Genomic DNA, 16,005 nt, shown 5'->3' on the forward strand with positions numbered 1-16,005 from the left:
TTTTTTAAGTACTAGACTGGATTTTAAGTAATAAATGTTTGGATTAGTAGATTTCAGTTGAACCACTGAGATTGTTATTAGCCTGTTTCCTAAAATTTCTGTCTGTTCTCTACTGGGGCTCTGGTCTAGCCCCAGTATTGGATTTTTTTTTTTTTTTTGACCTGTAAGGTTATAAACATTTAAAAAAAAAAACCTGCTATTCTGTTATAGCTGCTCTTGCTCCTTGAGTATATTTTGTTGGAATAAAACTGTCTTTCAAATATCAGCAATATGCATGTTTTAGAAGTGCATCTTCAATCCGTAAGTAAATTATAGCACATAAATATGGACAAGTCTTACGTACTTTCTTTATGACTGTGGAAACAAATGACTGACAATTCTGTGCTTTTTGTAACTTTGCCGGTATTCCCTCTCAGCAGGTATTCAGCAGTGGCCTTGCTACAGTTGATACCAGCTGTTCTGTGTTATTTTGAGAGCTTTTTGTATTCTGTAGTATTTTATGGATGCTAGTATTCTTTTTGTCTATTTTCTTTCTGTCTTATATACTGTGGTTATGTAAAATATTTTGTTGCTGCCCTGCTGCTCCTTTACCTGCCTGCCTTCCAAAAGTATATTTAAAAGTGAAAGCTCAAATCTTATGTTAAGATTTGTCTGTCTGTATTAAATTACATATGTTGTTTCAAGATACTTAATGATGGGGGAGAGGAGGAATTAGTTTTAGTTCTGGCTTGACTCTTAATATTCTTCCATAGAGATCTTGCCTTTTGAAGCTTAAAAATTCTGCCTTTTCAGTCTGATATTGTGCTTTGACTTCTGTTCTGCTTTCTGGAATGACTTAATTTGTGATATTTTTCTCCCCCCTCCCTCCTCCCCTACCCCCAGCCTTGGTGAGCACTGGACTTTTCTCCAAGGAGTAGCTTTGCTGAAGCACAATAGTTTTATTGTTAGCATTGATAAAATGCATCATAGGATTTATAGTTCCATCTAGGAAATGAACCTCTAGAGGAGTTATGCCAGAAGCCAATTAAAACTCCATTCCCCAGAAAATGCAAGAATAGCATGTCAAAATCTTTTAGGTTTTGTGGGGAGTATTCTTTTGTTTAATACCTGCTCTCTCTGCTGTGCAAAGGTAATTTGAAGAAAACTAATTAAAAAACCCTGCAGTTTTAACTTTTTAGTACTATGGCATTGAAACACTTTGACTGTTCCCTGTGTGTATACATGCTGTTACTCTATTTTATTTTGAAATGCAGACGCTCATTCTGCCCTGAAAAAAGAATAGCTGTTCTCTTTGTATGTTAGGGTAATAAAGGTATGAACAAGCTGACCTTTACTGAAAGCTAGAGACTACTTAATGAGGCACTCCAGCTTTCATTATGGTCTGGAGGAGATGATATGTCTCTTACCAAGAAAGAGGATTTGGGGGCTAATTGGGAAAGAGTTGCTGTGTTCAGCTGTGACGTCTTGAATCTGCAAGTACAGAACAGTACTTCTGAGGAAAGTCAGGGCTGAAGCATTGATTCACAGTCTAGTTTAAGGCTATAGATTCAAAATGGTCAGTGATCATGTGGTGCAAGATCACGTGTTGCTAGAAGGAGCTGATAAATAATCAGAAGAATCTTTGAGAATTGTTTTCTAATGGCTTGTGCTTATTTGTGAAGAAGGCAGCCCCTAGTTAAATTAACACTTCATGTTAAAGATCCAGTTGTCCTGGTTAGTGCCTTTAGCTGTGTGCTTTCAAGTGAGACTAGGTCCCCTGCCAGGTGTGAGATTTTGTGAAACCATAAGTTATTTTGCTTAATGCAAAAAACTTGGTTAGGCTGAGCTGGACTGAAATGTGAGTAAAGCCATATTGGTTGTGCATGGTCTGGGTTTTGGTAGCGGGGGGTCACAGAGGTGGCTTCTCTGAGAAGCTGCTAGAAGTTTCCACCATGTCCAGCAGATACAATCTCTGATGGGTCTGAAGAGGGACATGCCCCTGGCCAAAGCTGGGCCAGTTAGGCATTATGGTAATGCCTCTGTGACATAAATGAGAAGAAAATCAAAACAAAGTGGGGTCATGGTGTTTTTCTATCCAGAGGAGAGGAGGAGGTAAGAACATGTGAGAGAAAGAACATGGAGACACCAAGGTCAGTGAAGAAGGAGGGGGAGGAGGTGCTCCAGGTGCCAGAGCTAAGATTCCTTTGCAGGCTATGGTGACTGATGACCATGGTGAAGGAGCTGTGCCCCTCCAGTCCATGGGGATCCATGGGGGATGCAGAGATCCCCAGCTCATGGGGTAGTTGTTCATGCTGGAACAGGTGGATGCTTGGAGGAAGTTGTGATCCAGTGGGAAACCCAGTGGAGAGAGGCTGTCCCTGCTTCTAGGGTGGAGCAGCCTGTCCTTGGAGGACTGCACCCGGTGGAAAACTCCCCCATGCTGCAGCAGTTTTGGGAGGACTGTTTGTCTGTGGGAGGGACTCACGTTGCTGTGGTTTTGGAAATACTACTGCTCATGAGATTGGAACCATGTTGGAGAAGTTAACGGAGAACTGTGTCCTGTGAGAAGGAACCCCACGGTCTCACAGGGGAAGGACTTCTCTCCCTGAGCAGTGGAAGAAGATCTGGGGTGATGAACTGACCAAAACTCTGCCCCCTGTCTCCATGCACTGTCAGTGGGAAGGAGGGAGGCATTGGGGGAAAAAAAGTGGTATTAAGGGCTTATTTTACTTCTCATTATCCTCCTCTGATTTTGTTAATAATGAATTTACTTTGTACCTCTAAGTTGAGACTGTTTTGCCCTCGGAGTGTCCTCTTCGGGTCCTTAGCTCATGAACCCTTTGCCCAGCTGTAGCAGGGGAGGGTGGGTGGGTGACCTTCATGGGTGCCTGGCGTTTGGCCAGTGTCAAACCATGACAGTATTCTGGGTAATCATTCTAATTTCAAAGACTTTAACTTCTTGCTCTGGGAGGGACAGGAGGGATATACTATGTGTGAATGGGAGGTGGTGAACATTCCTGAAGGGGATTAATTTTGAGGTGACTTACATGCTTTGATCCTTGCCATCTGCAGGCTGGCTTGTTTTAGCTTGCTAATATAGGGATAGCAAATTCCCGCCTTCCTTTTATGTTTGGAAAATTGCTTATAGCCCACACATGACTCTGTAATTGGGGAGAGATTGTTCATTCTTGCCTGCTGGAAGACATTTTTCTGTCTGCTGACATGGAGTTCCAGACTAGACAGAGAGAATGCAAGAAGAATGTAGATGGGAAGTAGGGCTGCACAACTCCTAAGCTACAACTCTTGAAGAAATTGACACCAATTGTCCAGAACAACATCATGTATTCTGCAGGATGAGGGATCAGTAGCACTCTGAGGCTCCTCTATAGTATTTGGTTACTGTGTAGAAACTTTAGTGAGTTAAGGAAGATTTTATTTATTGACAATGCACAATAGTTCACTCTCATGAATATGTTTTTCTTGTTTATTTCAACTTCAGACCTCATAAATGTGGGTAGAAGGGATCATATACATGGACAAGGGGCTGGTGATTGTAAATTTATGCTCTGCTTCTCAACCAAACATCTTAAAGACTGTTAAGCTTGTTCTCTGTTGAACTTGTATTGCCCTGCCTCCTCTTAAGTTTCTTTTTTTTAAGTCAAGATTTTCCAAAATAATTCGGATTTTCTTTGCATTGAATTTTCTCAGAATTCTGCCTGGGTGCTTATCCTGCAGGTAAGATAGCACTTGTTGGATTACAGAGAGATTTAATCCCTTAAACTCTTCCCCCGACCAAAGACATTTTCAAAAGTTTTGCATGTGCGCGTGTGTCATTTGGAACTTTTTATCTCTCTGAGGGTATTTATTTCTTATTAAGGTAGAAACTAGCAGCACATGAGTCAGAGTTCTGGCATAAGCTTGTAGGTTTTTTTAGTGGAATTTCCCCCAGTGCTTCTTCTACATTTAAGGATTTTAGGAGTTTGCTTTGGGTTGGGATCATTCTTAGATTATTTTAAGGTCTCACAGAATTTTGTGCAGAAATGTGTTTGATAAAGGCTGTGATCTAGGATGGATAAATGTAGTCTGTCCAGCTTTGGTTAGATGATTTACCTTGATGCTTTTGTAGTTTGTGGCTCGATCTAGGTGCATTGGGTCCTAAGGAAAGAATATTAAGCACTCTTCTCACCCGCCTCATAGAGGTCTTTTTAAGAGAAACCAGGGGCAGTTGAAACCTTCTGAACTCGCAGTGACTGTCACCTGCTGGTAGCTGGGCCTCTGCTAACAGGAGATTGTGTATTTGGGGTTAAATTTGAGTAAACTGAATAAAGCTTTTTTTTTTTTTTTTTTTTTTTTTTTTTTTTTTTTTTTTTTTTTTGTGTTTGGGAGACCTTGGGTGATATAGTAGTATTAAAAAAAATTAAAAGAATTGGCAATTCTGCCATCTGCTACCATTTTTGAAGAGCAGTAAGTGGTTTCTAGTAATTGAATTGCTTTCTTAACTGATGTCTCTTTAAGAAGTGGTGACTTAAGCAAGTTAAGTGAGTCAAAGAACATAAACCTGTAAAAATGATTTTTTTTTTGAGGACTGTATTAGATATTGGCACTTACTATAGGAGGACCTTTGGGACACCTTGGAGGATAATTTTTTGTTGCTGTCTCTTTGGAAGTATTTACTTCTAGATGTAGATAGGTCAGTCAGTGGTGAAGAGGAAGTCTTAGCATAGGTCATGATACAAGTAAGCATTGCAGTAGATTATAAGCTATACAAGCTTATGCAAACTGGAATGCTTGGAAATGATGGCATGAGTTGGACAACTATGAGTCTAAATTCCAGATCATCTGATTCTGCTAGAAATTTTCACTTAGATGACCTTGTAGGATCACCTTGCTTTCCTGAGACTGAGCTCACTGGAATTTCAGTTCAGGCAGCCTGATGTTTGGGGAATGCTTCACAAAAACCAAGAAGTCTGTAAGTGGTTCTCTCCTTTTCACAAAGCACATTCAGTCACAGAGAGTTAAATACAGCCATCCTTTAAGAGGCAGAATAATAGAAAGATAAATTTTCTGCAAAGGGTTACTATTACAAGACATATCATTTAGTCTGAACACATCTTTGTACTCAAAGCACCTGTAAGCAGTAAGAGCCAAAAGGGCATCTATATGTTGTGGTACAATAATTATACAATTAATAGATTGTGTATATGTGCATGGAAAAGATTAATTTGTCATGGTTGGATGAATAGAATAGAGTAGTTCAGGTTATGAAATTGCAGAATTTGTTTTAGCTTAACTTTAAGGAATTTTGTCACTTATTCTAAAAAAAATACTTCATCCTTTATTTGCTTGCAAAATGGTATTTCTTTGTTACAAATTTCTGCGCTGGTATTGATATCTTATTACCTGTTCTATCAGTAGTAAATTTTGATTTCCAGAGTTCAAGCTGCTATCGTATATAAACACAGGACGCTTGTGACTGTATGGAGGACTTGGAGACAGGTTGGAGTCTCGGGTTCACATGGTGAACTGTGGTGAGTTAGGTTGTTCAAGGTGGTGAAAGAATAACTGGAAAGCAAAAAGGTGGACAGTTAATTGCAGGCAGGGGAAGGTGACAGTTGCAGTCAGTATAATAACAGGCTGTGGATGAACTTAAGCTGAACTGAACATTAGTTTGAACAGCTGTCTGGCATTTTGTTTTCCTTTATGCATTTCCTCCTGTGCCGTAACCCTTCCTTCTGCCCCCTGTAAAAAAATTCAGTCCAAGTGGGTTCTGACACAGATGTGAAAAAAAATGTTGCCTTCATCTCTGTTAATAACATTAGGAAGCTTTATCAGATGCTTTGGTAAACATTTTTATTTCTCACTTAACTGCTTTCTTGTTTTACAGAGGAGAAATGGATATGCTTAGAGCATACCTATGTGGCTGTGTAGGGGTTAAGTGCTATTTAAAAATTGTTTTAGTCAGGGGAAAAAGGTTTCTAATTCTAGTGAAGTATTTTTGGAATTTGCCTTGTCAGTTAGTAATATTTCACTAATTGAAGCAACCCTTTATTTAAAACAGGCTCACAACAATTCATCTGGAGAATTGGCTCGTGGGCAAACTGAGGTACGTTCATTCATCAGTGATTCAACGTATTTTATATGCTGATGTTTCTGAAGTAATGCTTTTAACTTAGAAGAATGTAATCACATCTGTGCATTCCTTGTGGTTTCCCTGCTGCTGAGGGCTGCAGCTTATAAAAAATTTTACTGCCTTACAATCTTATATGTAGTGAAAATTAACAAACAAAACAAGCATATAGTCACTAGGCTCTCTTTGGCTCTTAGTATCAGGTTTGTTTGGCAACATTAAGACATTATAAATCTTTGCTGAAAGAATACTATGAAGAGGCAGGTCTCTCTTTCCCCCTTTCTCTTCTCTACGCTCTTGCTTGGCAGAACAGTGTGTATTCTGACTGTAGTTGGCTCAATATGCTTACATGTGTTTGTAGGAAAGTGAGTTACTGTTTGGAAATTCTGCTTTTGCTGTAAGAGAAAGGACAGGACAGGGCCTATGTTGATATACAGTGACAGTTGAAAAATTTTACAAATTTTCCTGCCCTAAACTGCATTATACAAAGAAAGTCACATACTTCTAAAAGGTCAACATACAAATCTTGAGTAGCTAACTGTACACTTGCAGGGGGTGTTTTCGCAGTACTGCAGAATCACTGCTTGTTCTTAGTTGCTTAGTTTTGTCAAATGGCTTGCTGCTTGTTGAAGAAGTCTACTTTGCCAGATAAATATATTTTGAAAGAGCAAAACCTCTAACCATCTGGCTTTTTGGGTGAAATCTGTGGAGTGATGAAGACCTACTAATACTTTTGGCTGGACTGAGACTTGGTAGCTTTTTCTGGAAAGATTGCCTCTTCTTCATTAATAGATGATCGCTGACACACCTCAGGTTTTGACAAAACAGTATTTGTGCTTTCCCTTCACAACATTTATAAAAATACCAGCCTGCAGATCTGCCTTGTCAACAGACCTGCAAACAAACATGTCCAGGCAATAAAGATGCTTCAGAATTTGTGGTTGATTTCAACAGCAATATTGATACACTACATGATATACTCTGTAATAATGAAAATGTTACCAAATAATGTCAAAACTGACTAAGCCTTTTAAATAAGCATTCAGTGGTCTCACATGTTTTTTGTTATTAATTTCCACGAAATTTCAGATTTCGGCAAGTGTATCATGGGACTATTGTTTTGGAAATTGTTGGAACCCAGGAAATTCCTCTAGCTGCCCTAGAGGACTCGTTCCCCTGCCCAGGGGGCTCAGAGACCTTGGCCCAGAGCCCAAGACTCCTCTGCCTTTGATCTTTACCCATGGAGCAAATTACCACCTTTATATGAAGAATTACAAGTCGAGTGAGTTTAAGGAATAATAGTTAGTTTGTCACGGGGTGAAAAAACAGATTTTTTAGGTTTTTAGACTGGGGGCTCGGGGTCCCAAGATAGAGGAATTTGGGCGTGCCTTGTCCCTTTTCCTTCTTCTTCCTAGCCTCCATGTTTTGAGTGATGGTGGCACTTTTAGATTGGTTTAGAGTAGAAGCTCACTGTCTAACATAAGTGATTTGTATTGGGAAATAATTGTCAATAATGTACACGTAGTTTTTAGTATAAAAACACAACACCACCACTGAGGCAGTCAGTGTGCCTCAACCCGACCTGCCAGACAGACCTCAGCGGGTCAGAGAAAGAATTTTATAGATAAGAAACAATCAGCAACCTTGAGAACGAGAATAGAAGAGTCTGACTCCTTCTTTGAGTGCCAGGCTGGGAAAAGAGACTTTCTAATGCATCTCGGGGTCACTCTGACCAGCAGAGATTCTGAGAGTAAATTGCTGTGATCTAGCAAATTACTTTATTTGAAGAATCTATTCTAGAAGTGCTTTCAGGTTTTTTTTGTTTTTTGTTTTATTTTTCGTGTGGGGCAGAAGGAGTAGTTACTGCTCTGATAATGAAACCCTCTAAAAGTGCAAGAAAAAGAATCTAACCTTTGATAAAGTAGAAATTATGAAGGCTTTAAAGGAAACTTTTTTTCTGAGAAAAGAGTAAAAAAGCAGAGTACTTTTCCAGTGTACCAATATGAAAGTACTCTTGGTGCTACAGATGTGAATTGAAACTGAAGATCCCTGATGGAGTGATACTGATGAGATTGGAGAGTATTTGTTAAGAATAAAAGTTTGTGGAGCTTTGTTGTTGGTAGAAGGAAGAAGTTGGTGTTTGAAGTGGATTCTTTGGGCCTTTGAAAAGGATCATGAAAATCAAGTTAGGCATGTGTCTTGGTGAGTTTTTCTTTACTTGCTGTGATAAGAGATCCTGATTTTAATACCAGAGAAATAACCAGGATAGCTATTTAGAAATTTAAAGTGTGTAGGTTTTTGAGCCAAAAGAAAAGAGCAGGTTAGTTGAGTTAAGCAACAATTGCATTTTATGTAATTTTCTTGATGTAATAGTTTAACTGTTTATCCTTGGGTGAGTGTCCAAGTTAATCAGCTACAGAGTAGGCAGTGTATAATAACTCCATAAATGTCTCTTGTGTTTGATTTCCATTTCCACAAGAGCTTTAGGTCTTGTAGCTTAATGTGATCCTTGTACTTATGCCATTTTACATTATTCTGGTTCATTCATATGGTAGAGGAGAGGAATTAAAGTTCCAAGCCTCAGGCCGGTAGCAACAAATCTTTTCTTGGCTGGATGAGAACATAGAGTGGTCCCAGTTGGTTGTAGCCTGCACTCGTCAGTGACCTGAACTGATTAAATTTGTCAAGACGTCTGTTTTCTTGTACTCTTTCTAGATGTAAACATTTGAATGGGAATAGCCAACTGAAAAGGTAGAAACCATTTGGACAGGCAGGCAAGGGTGTTATCCCATCTCCTGTAAGGTGGGATTAAGGTTAACTTAATTAAAATTCTTTTATGTATAAAAATCTGAGGTTCAGCAGAAGTAGGTATAATTATGGTTATTAGCTTGCTATTGATGCATTCTTTTACATAGCATGATACGCTTTGCTGCTAAATATTTCTTACATTTGCTCTCTCAAATAGAGGTAAGGTTGAACCTGATATGGAAAGTGCTTTCCCCTTCTGTATGGCAAATTGTGAGGGCATTTTGTGCTCAGCGTGTCTGCCAAAGCCTGAACAGCCTGCTTTCCATAGTACTGATTCAGGTACCAGAGTGTTAAGGATGGTTAGAGCTGGGAGCACTGTGCAGATTGGAAGAAGAGCCTTATTTTGCTGTTTGTCACAATAAGCAATGTGTCTGTTACCATGAGGTGAACACTGATTCCTCCTTAGCATTTGTTGTGATATAATGACAGTTTTAACCAGGAAGTTTTGACACTAGTGCTTGCTGGTTTTGGTTTGTTTGGTTTTTTTTTTTTTTTTTTTTTGGGGTGTGTGTCATTCAGGTTCTTTAGTAAAAATACAAATCTACCTAGTACCTGCACTATATCAAACTTTCCAAAGTTTAGGTGGTGGGTGTGGATTCTGTATATTATCTGTGGTTAGTAACAATAACGGAATATGTTCGAGGCTTTGATCCAGTATTCTGCTTTAACAAGAAACACTTGTGTTCAGTGGTCGGTACCACCAACCTTGTAATATCAAAAATAAAAAAAAAAAACAGAAGGTATACAGAATCTACAGTTCCAAGCAGAGTGTTTTTCATCAGCTTGTGTTTTTAAGACCACACAGGACCAGGATAAATGCAAAATAAATGACTAACAACAAGTTGTCTGCTCTCCAGCAAAAGTAATGAATTTGCATCCTGGAGCAGGACTATTGAATAAATATTTCTGATTTTTGGAGTGGCACTTATCCTATATAATTTTTTGTAGAAGTCAGTGTAATACTAGTTAGATTCTCTTTCCTGAAAATGGTTTATTATAACTTGATGGAAAAAAATTGTCAAAGCTTCAGTAAAAGAGCAGGAAAAAGTGAAACTAGATGTTATGAAAGAAATTAGGCTTTACCCAAAAGTGCACAATGGAAATTTTAGTTTTCCACATGAGGTTCACTCCTGCTTCCTAAATTACTGAATAAAAAATTTTGTAAGCAAAAAATGTTGAGTGCTCAGGTTTAATGAAATGGAAAAAATGTTTTTATTTTAAGTAGTTATATAAAATATGTTGGTTTAGATTACTGTTTAGAATAGTCTAAAATAAAAATAAAAAGAGGAAATAGATAAGGACATAATTCCAGGCATACACATTGGGTGTTGTTTTCAATATGAGTTACTATCATTAGTGCATATGGTAATCGGTATAGGAGTGCTTGTTTAACTAGAGCTGTTTACACACTGAAACAGGAGTGTTTGGAATGCCATTGCTTCTAACCTAGAGGAATAAATTGAAGAACCTGCTTTGGTGTGGAGAGTGAAGGTGTTGAGTGAAGATGTTTTGGCCATAGATGCTGGTCTGCATTCTGTTCTTTGCTTAGAGTAACTCCAGCCTTTCAAAGTATAACAGCCAGGTAGACTTCAGTCAATAATACTGTCTTTGTCAGTAGATCTTATGAGCCATGCTAATGGCCTGGGTTAAAATGAAGTAGGTAAATAAGGATGTGTGTGGGGAGAGGAGGAAACTGAACTGAGATTGCAGTTTCTTCATCTCACCTGAATACCTTTAATGAGGTCTTCCTGCATACTTGGAAGGCTTGTTGTCTTCTGCTTTTGAAGATGTAATGGTCTGACTGATGACCTCCCTGATAAATGCACTTTCAGTGTTAATTCTTCCTTAGTACAGCAGCTACTGAATGCACATATATATGCAGTGTGCAGCTGTCAACTTCCTTACCTCTGTGAACTTCTGTCCTGGATGCTGATTTTTTTCTGGAGGACAGTGGGCAGAAAAGATATATCTGTATGATACCACTTCTGTGCTGCACACATTACCTGCCTGAAGTGCTAAATTGAATATGTTTTAGTAGCACACTTGCCTCAAGCAGGATTGTTAGGGTAGGAGAGAAAACTTGAGCTTTGAGCCTAAATTAAATGGGTAAAAATATTCGCTGCATTAGTATCAGTAATATTTCTTCTACTTCTTAGTGACTGATTTAGTGACATACATCTTAATTTCTCTCAGCTGTTTTTCTTCTGAACAATGTTCTGACACATAGCTGCTTCTGTCTGTCCTTTCTCTAGTGCAGGTCTGACCTCTTCTTTTGCTTTCTCTCCTTTCTCTGCAGAACTTGATAAATTTCCTGGTTATTCCTTGTTAGATTGTTCCTAGTTGTTTCCTTGGGAGATTTCCTGGTTGGGTTTTTTGTGATTTTTGTTTTAAATTATTATTTTGTTTGTTTTTGTTGTTTTTAATAATCTGGTTCTTATCACATTGGGAATCTCTACAAGAGAACTCTTGGTAGCTCTTTGGTATTTGGCCTTGTGTCTGCATTATGTCACAAGAGGGTTATGTCGCACATTGCTGCAGTCCTTTGTTCCTTCTGGAAACGGTCTCATTAGGGACTATCAAGATAGAGAGAGAAAACACGCATATAAACTCAATGTGTTTGTGTACCTGAAAGAATTCATCTGCAGGTGTGATTGGAAAAATAATTTGATTGGATTGGAAAAGATTTGATTGGAGATTGTTTGTGTAAGATGATTTTAAAAAAACCTGGTTAGCTGGCAACATTTTGAGGGTAGATGCCTGATGTATTTGAAGTGCAAGTTTTCTTATGGTCTTCATTTTGTTTTTCTGTAAACAGAATAAACCAAGTATGTTCAGATATGGCCTTTCCCCCCCGTTATTTAAATACATGAATTCTAGTCTTCAGCTGTCTAGTTCTGTCTATGTGGGAGTTCCAGTCATTATGTAATAAAAGCAGTGTTATAGACAAAGTCAGTTCATTTAACAAAGAAGAAAAATAGCCATTGACAAACACTGAAATTTCATGAAAAGTGAAGGATAGTCCTTTGCTGCTTTCAGACGTTTCCTTTCTGTGGTATTTTCCCATGCAGAACCAATGTTGGCTTGCCAATGAGATGGGGATAAAATAGACAAGTTTTTCAGTGTCTGGAGTAACGATTGTCTTAATGGACTGTCCATCTGTCTCCTAATTGCTATTCTGCTTGTACAGATGCATGAGCAGTGGAGAAATGGAGGTGTTGAAACAAAAATGCAGAAAAGTGATAAAATGAAAAGATGTGAGATCTGCTGCTATTTTATGCGAGGAGTGAACCTCAGGCTCCTCTGTTTGTTCGTGTTGGGAGGAGTGGGGATGAACCACTGCTCTATACAGGTTACTGATTCCTAGGGATATTAGGATAAAAGAGAGCAGTGAAGATTTGGCTGGAGAAAGGCAAGAAGGTTGTGTCTCTCCAGCAGGCATGTCGCTCTGCCTCCATTCTCCTGAAGGAAGTTAGACTGCTAATGGGCATGCATTCAGACAATCCTGGGTGCTGTTTTTCTTCAGCATACCCAGTTTTTCTTCAGTTACCCACTTCTGTGCAGATCTGTACATACTATTTTCTGGGCTGAAATCTCAGCCAGATCATAACGGGAAGAACTCTTTGCAAAACTGCAAACACGATGAAGTTTGTATTTGTGGTTTAAAGTTGGAGGTAGTCAACTTCAAAATTTAAAAAGGGAAAAGAAATGTATCTAATTACCAGTCTTTTTCAAACGTTTTATTCTCTTATGTTACGTTTGCATCCTGTAGAAATAGTTTTTCAAAGAAAGCTGATAGTGTTTTGTCTCAAGAACTGAAAATTTTGAGAAGAGCACCTGCAGTTGATGAAGGACCTAGAGGGTCTAGGTAATGGTCCTCCTCTGAGGTGAACTGTCTACAAAGGATAAATATGCATGAAAGAATAGTACATGAGACATAGATCCACTCTCTTATTAGAGAGCAGTGAAGTTGCTCTTACCTTTAGTCATGGCTCTCTCTGGACAGGTCACTTGATAGGGTAGCTAAGGCTCTGGACCCATGTTCCAGAACCCAATGTGAGACTAGGTTTGTTCTGCTGCTTCTCTGTTGCATCTTGCACTGCCTTGTGTCTGTCTGGCTTTTAACTTGTTAGTTCAGAGCTGTAAGTCACAGAGCTAAGGTGAAAAGCTTTGTGTGTGACGGCCAATACAATTTTCCTTTCAACTACTAAGGTGTTTTTTTTTAATTCTGACAGCAGCAATTGGAAGCAGCTGTGTCTGGAAATCTAGATCTCGAGTACTAGGCTGTACGAATAGGCTGTGGAGCAAATTTATCCTTTTGTATTGTTAACTTTAAACTTTGAAGTATGTGTCAGATACCAGCCTGTATAAAAGCATGTGGTAGGGTTATGAAAATGGTCAAGGGGATGGAACAATTGATTTTTGGGAAGGGACTGAAAAGATGGGGACTCTTCACTTTGGTTTTCCAAAAACATGGGGCAAGTTATGCAGTCTCACAATGCAGAAACTTGTGTCAGACACAGTGGGGGTTTACTTTAAAGTGAACAAATAAAGATACTTTAAACAAAGGAGAGTTGACTTTTTGGAGCATTCTGCTGCAGAATATTGTGGGGCAGACAGTACAAGCATGTTCAAAGCAAGAATTTAACAGAACTAGTGGGAAATGTGCCCATTAGCATAAACGGGGAGGATACGTCTGTGATAGACCTTCTAGCATGCATGTACATGCAGAAGCATGAAGGGAGTGGGACACAGAAGGGACGGGGGGCTGGCTTGTTCTGCTTGAATAGTGTCTCTCTGAAACAACAACGAAGTACTTGTGTGAAGGAGGTGGATGTTGTGCTAATCCAGTAAGGCAAAGTTTGTTTTGAGCCATGTTTTTTGCAGTTGGCTGTTGATATACTGAATAAACATTGAGTGCTGGTGCTTTTCACCTCCGACCTTTTTCTTTAAATCTGTATGGCTTGTAAGGTCATTTGGACCCTGCTTTTCAGGGGCTTTTTTTGGTTGGGTTTATTTATTTGTTTGTTTTTTGAAAAGTGTATAGGTTTGAAACCCTGGTACTTGGCAAAATTTCTTATTAAAGTAATGAAGACCGGGATGTCTTTAGTGTGAGAAACTACAAAGGCCTCTGCTGCTTGAAATTATAACACAAAATATTTTCAGCAAGCTGGGATAACAGTACTTTCTGTCATTTTCTGTTGCTTTTTTGGCCCTTTATGCTTGTATAGTAAGGCAATTTTGTGCTATCAAATGGCATGATTTTTTTCTTTTTGACATGAACTTTACACAAGTGGTTTGGTGAAACATTTTTTTCCTCACTAACTTCTCCATGTGCTGCCACTTGAATCACAAATCAGGAGCAGACTCCACTTGGAGGCGTATTGCTGGTTCAGGTTGTGTGATCCTAAGTCATAGCTCTCTTCTTTAGCTTGGTCTACTTCTTTATCTTTCTGTGAAACACCTTGAATGGATGAGGAGAAAATGGGGTATCTATAACAAAGACTCCATTGTCTTTGAAATTCCTCTTAAGTTATTTAGTAATAGTGTTACTACTATAACTAGCCATTTGTGTACATTTTAGGATGTGTGTGTAAAAATAAAACCATATTTTTATACATACATACAAATATATACAGCCAGAAATGCCTTATTTCAGTCAGTATAAAAATACTTTGGTGTTCTAATTCTTTCACCACCATCCTTCTTGTCACGTAGCATAGGTTCTACAATATTTATATATTCACTGTTAGTACTTGTGGATGTACTTAAATGTGAATGATAGGTTTAGTTGATGTCATTTGGTTAAAATACAGTGCTACTTTTGAAGCAATAATATGTTTTCCAAGAGATTCTCATATGAGAGCTTCAGGGAATCTCATATGCTATGCTCTTTGCTATTTCTGGGAAGTTCTTAATTGTATATTCATATTATCCTTGTATAAGACTTTTGACATAATCACTTTTTTTATTCACCAAGAAGTTGTGGTGAGTCCTATTCTAAAAGCCAGGTTTAGAGGGGAGATGGACAATATATTACTTGGTCTGTATGCACAGTAGGCATTCTTGAATATTTTTCTGGAAATGAAATCTGCAGCAAATGTGGAATACTGGTTCAGGAGGACGAAAGTTAAAATATCCTCTTTGACTGCGTGGAGAATAGAGAAACTCAAAGCTATTTTGTTTCATCAGTATAATACCAACTGTTGTATTCTGGGAAGCTCTATCTCATCAGTATTTGCTTGAGGATTGCTGGTTATGGGAAAGTGTGAGTAACCTGAAGAGATTTTATTCTTGGATTTTTTTCTCTGAGATCTTTACGTAACTGGACAGAAATCATGCAACTTCTGTGGTGCATTTCAAGTAAGAAGGAAGAGAGGAAGTGAAGAAGTAACAGTGAGCAAACTTAACAGAAAGGGCTGAGAGATGACATTCCTCTGTTTGGTGTGTGGTTTTTTGTTAGTGATACGGTTTATTTATATGGCTTATGATTAATATCATAAGCCATATAAATAAACCGTATCACTAACAAAAGTTTTGAAAAGGTTTTCTTTTTTGAACTAGGGCTGAGTCTTTTCATGAAGACTTCTTTCAGTCACCTCTTGTCTGAACCTTTCTTTTGGACACATCTATGGACATTTCTTTAGCCTATAAAAGGTGTTGAAATACCTATTCTGCTAAGACATTTCTGGCCCCTCCCTCCAGGTATTTAAAATAATAATTGTAACCATTATATAATCCAGTGGATTTAAAGCTACCTTGGAGAGTAGAAGAATGCACAGGGAGAGTCCTAGGAAATTGCAGTATAGGTTGGTAAGTTATAGGATAAGGAAAAGTAATTTGTACGACCACAGGTGGGAAGTGAACAAAACATATATTTTTTTATTATGATTCTGCAGTTATGCTGAGGTCATGTAAAATTCAGCAGAACTAGAATCTGCCATAGGGAAAGTTAATAGGGTTTTGAATGTATATTTATAATTTTCTTTTACCTGGAATGTGACATGGATTTTTACAAGTTTTGGAGATAGCCAAAACCTGTTTGCACATTATTTCTCTATCTCATCAACACAGAGAAACACCTGAAATAAATG

At 38.4% G+C, this 16,005-nt stretch overlaps 1 protein-coding gene across 19 annotated transcripts in view; it reads left to right on the top strand.

Annotated features, from left to right (window-relative positions):
* The window catches only part of TNS3 (tensin 3), a 215,213-nt gene that overhangs the window by 25,229 nt on the left and 173,979 nt on the right, over window positions 1-16,005 (top strand). For 5 of the 19 annotated variants that reach the window (XM_030236610.2, XM_050970793.1, XM_050970794.1 and 2 more), the window contains exon 2: window positions 6,038-6,082. The exons of the other annotated variants lie outside the window; for them this stretch is intronic. The gene's annotated coding sequence lies outside the window, so the exon portion shown is untranslated. The remainder of the gene's footprint in view (window positions 1-6,037; window positions 6,083-16,005) is intronic. 19 annotated transcript variants of the gene reach the window in all.

Source organism: Serinus canaria, chromosome 2 (genome assembly GCF_022539315.1).
Source record: "Serinus canaria isolate serCan28SL12 chromosome 2, serCan2020, whole genome shotgun sequence".
NCBI classification, from domain to species: domain Eukaryota; kingdom Metazoa; phylum Chordata; class Aves; order Passeriformes; family Fringillidae; genus Serinus; species Serinus canaria.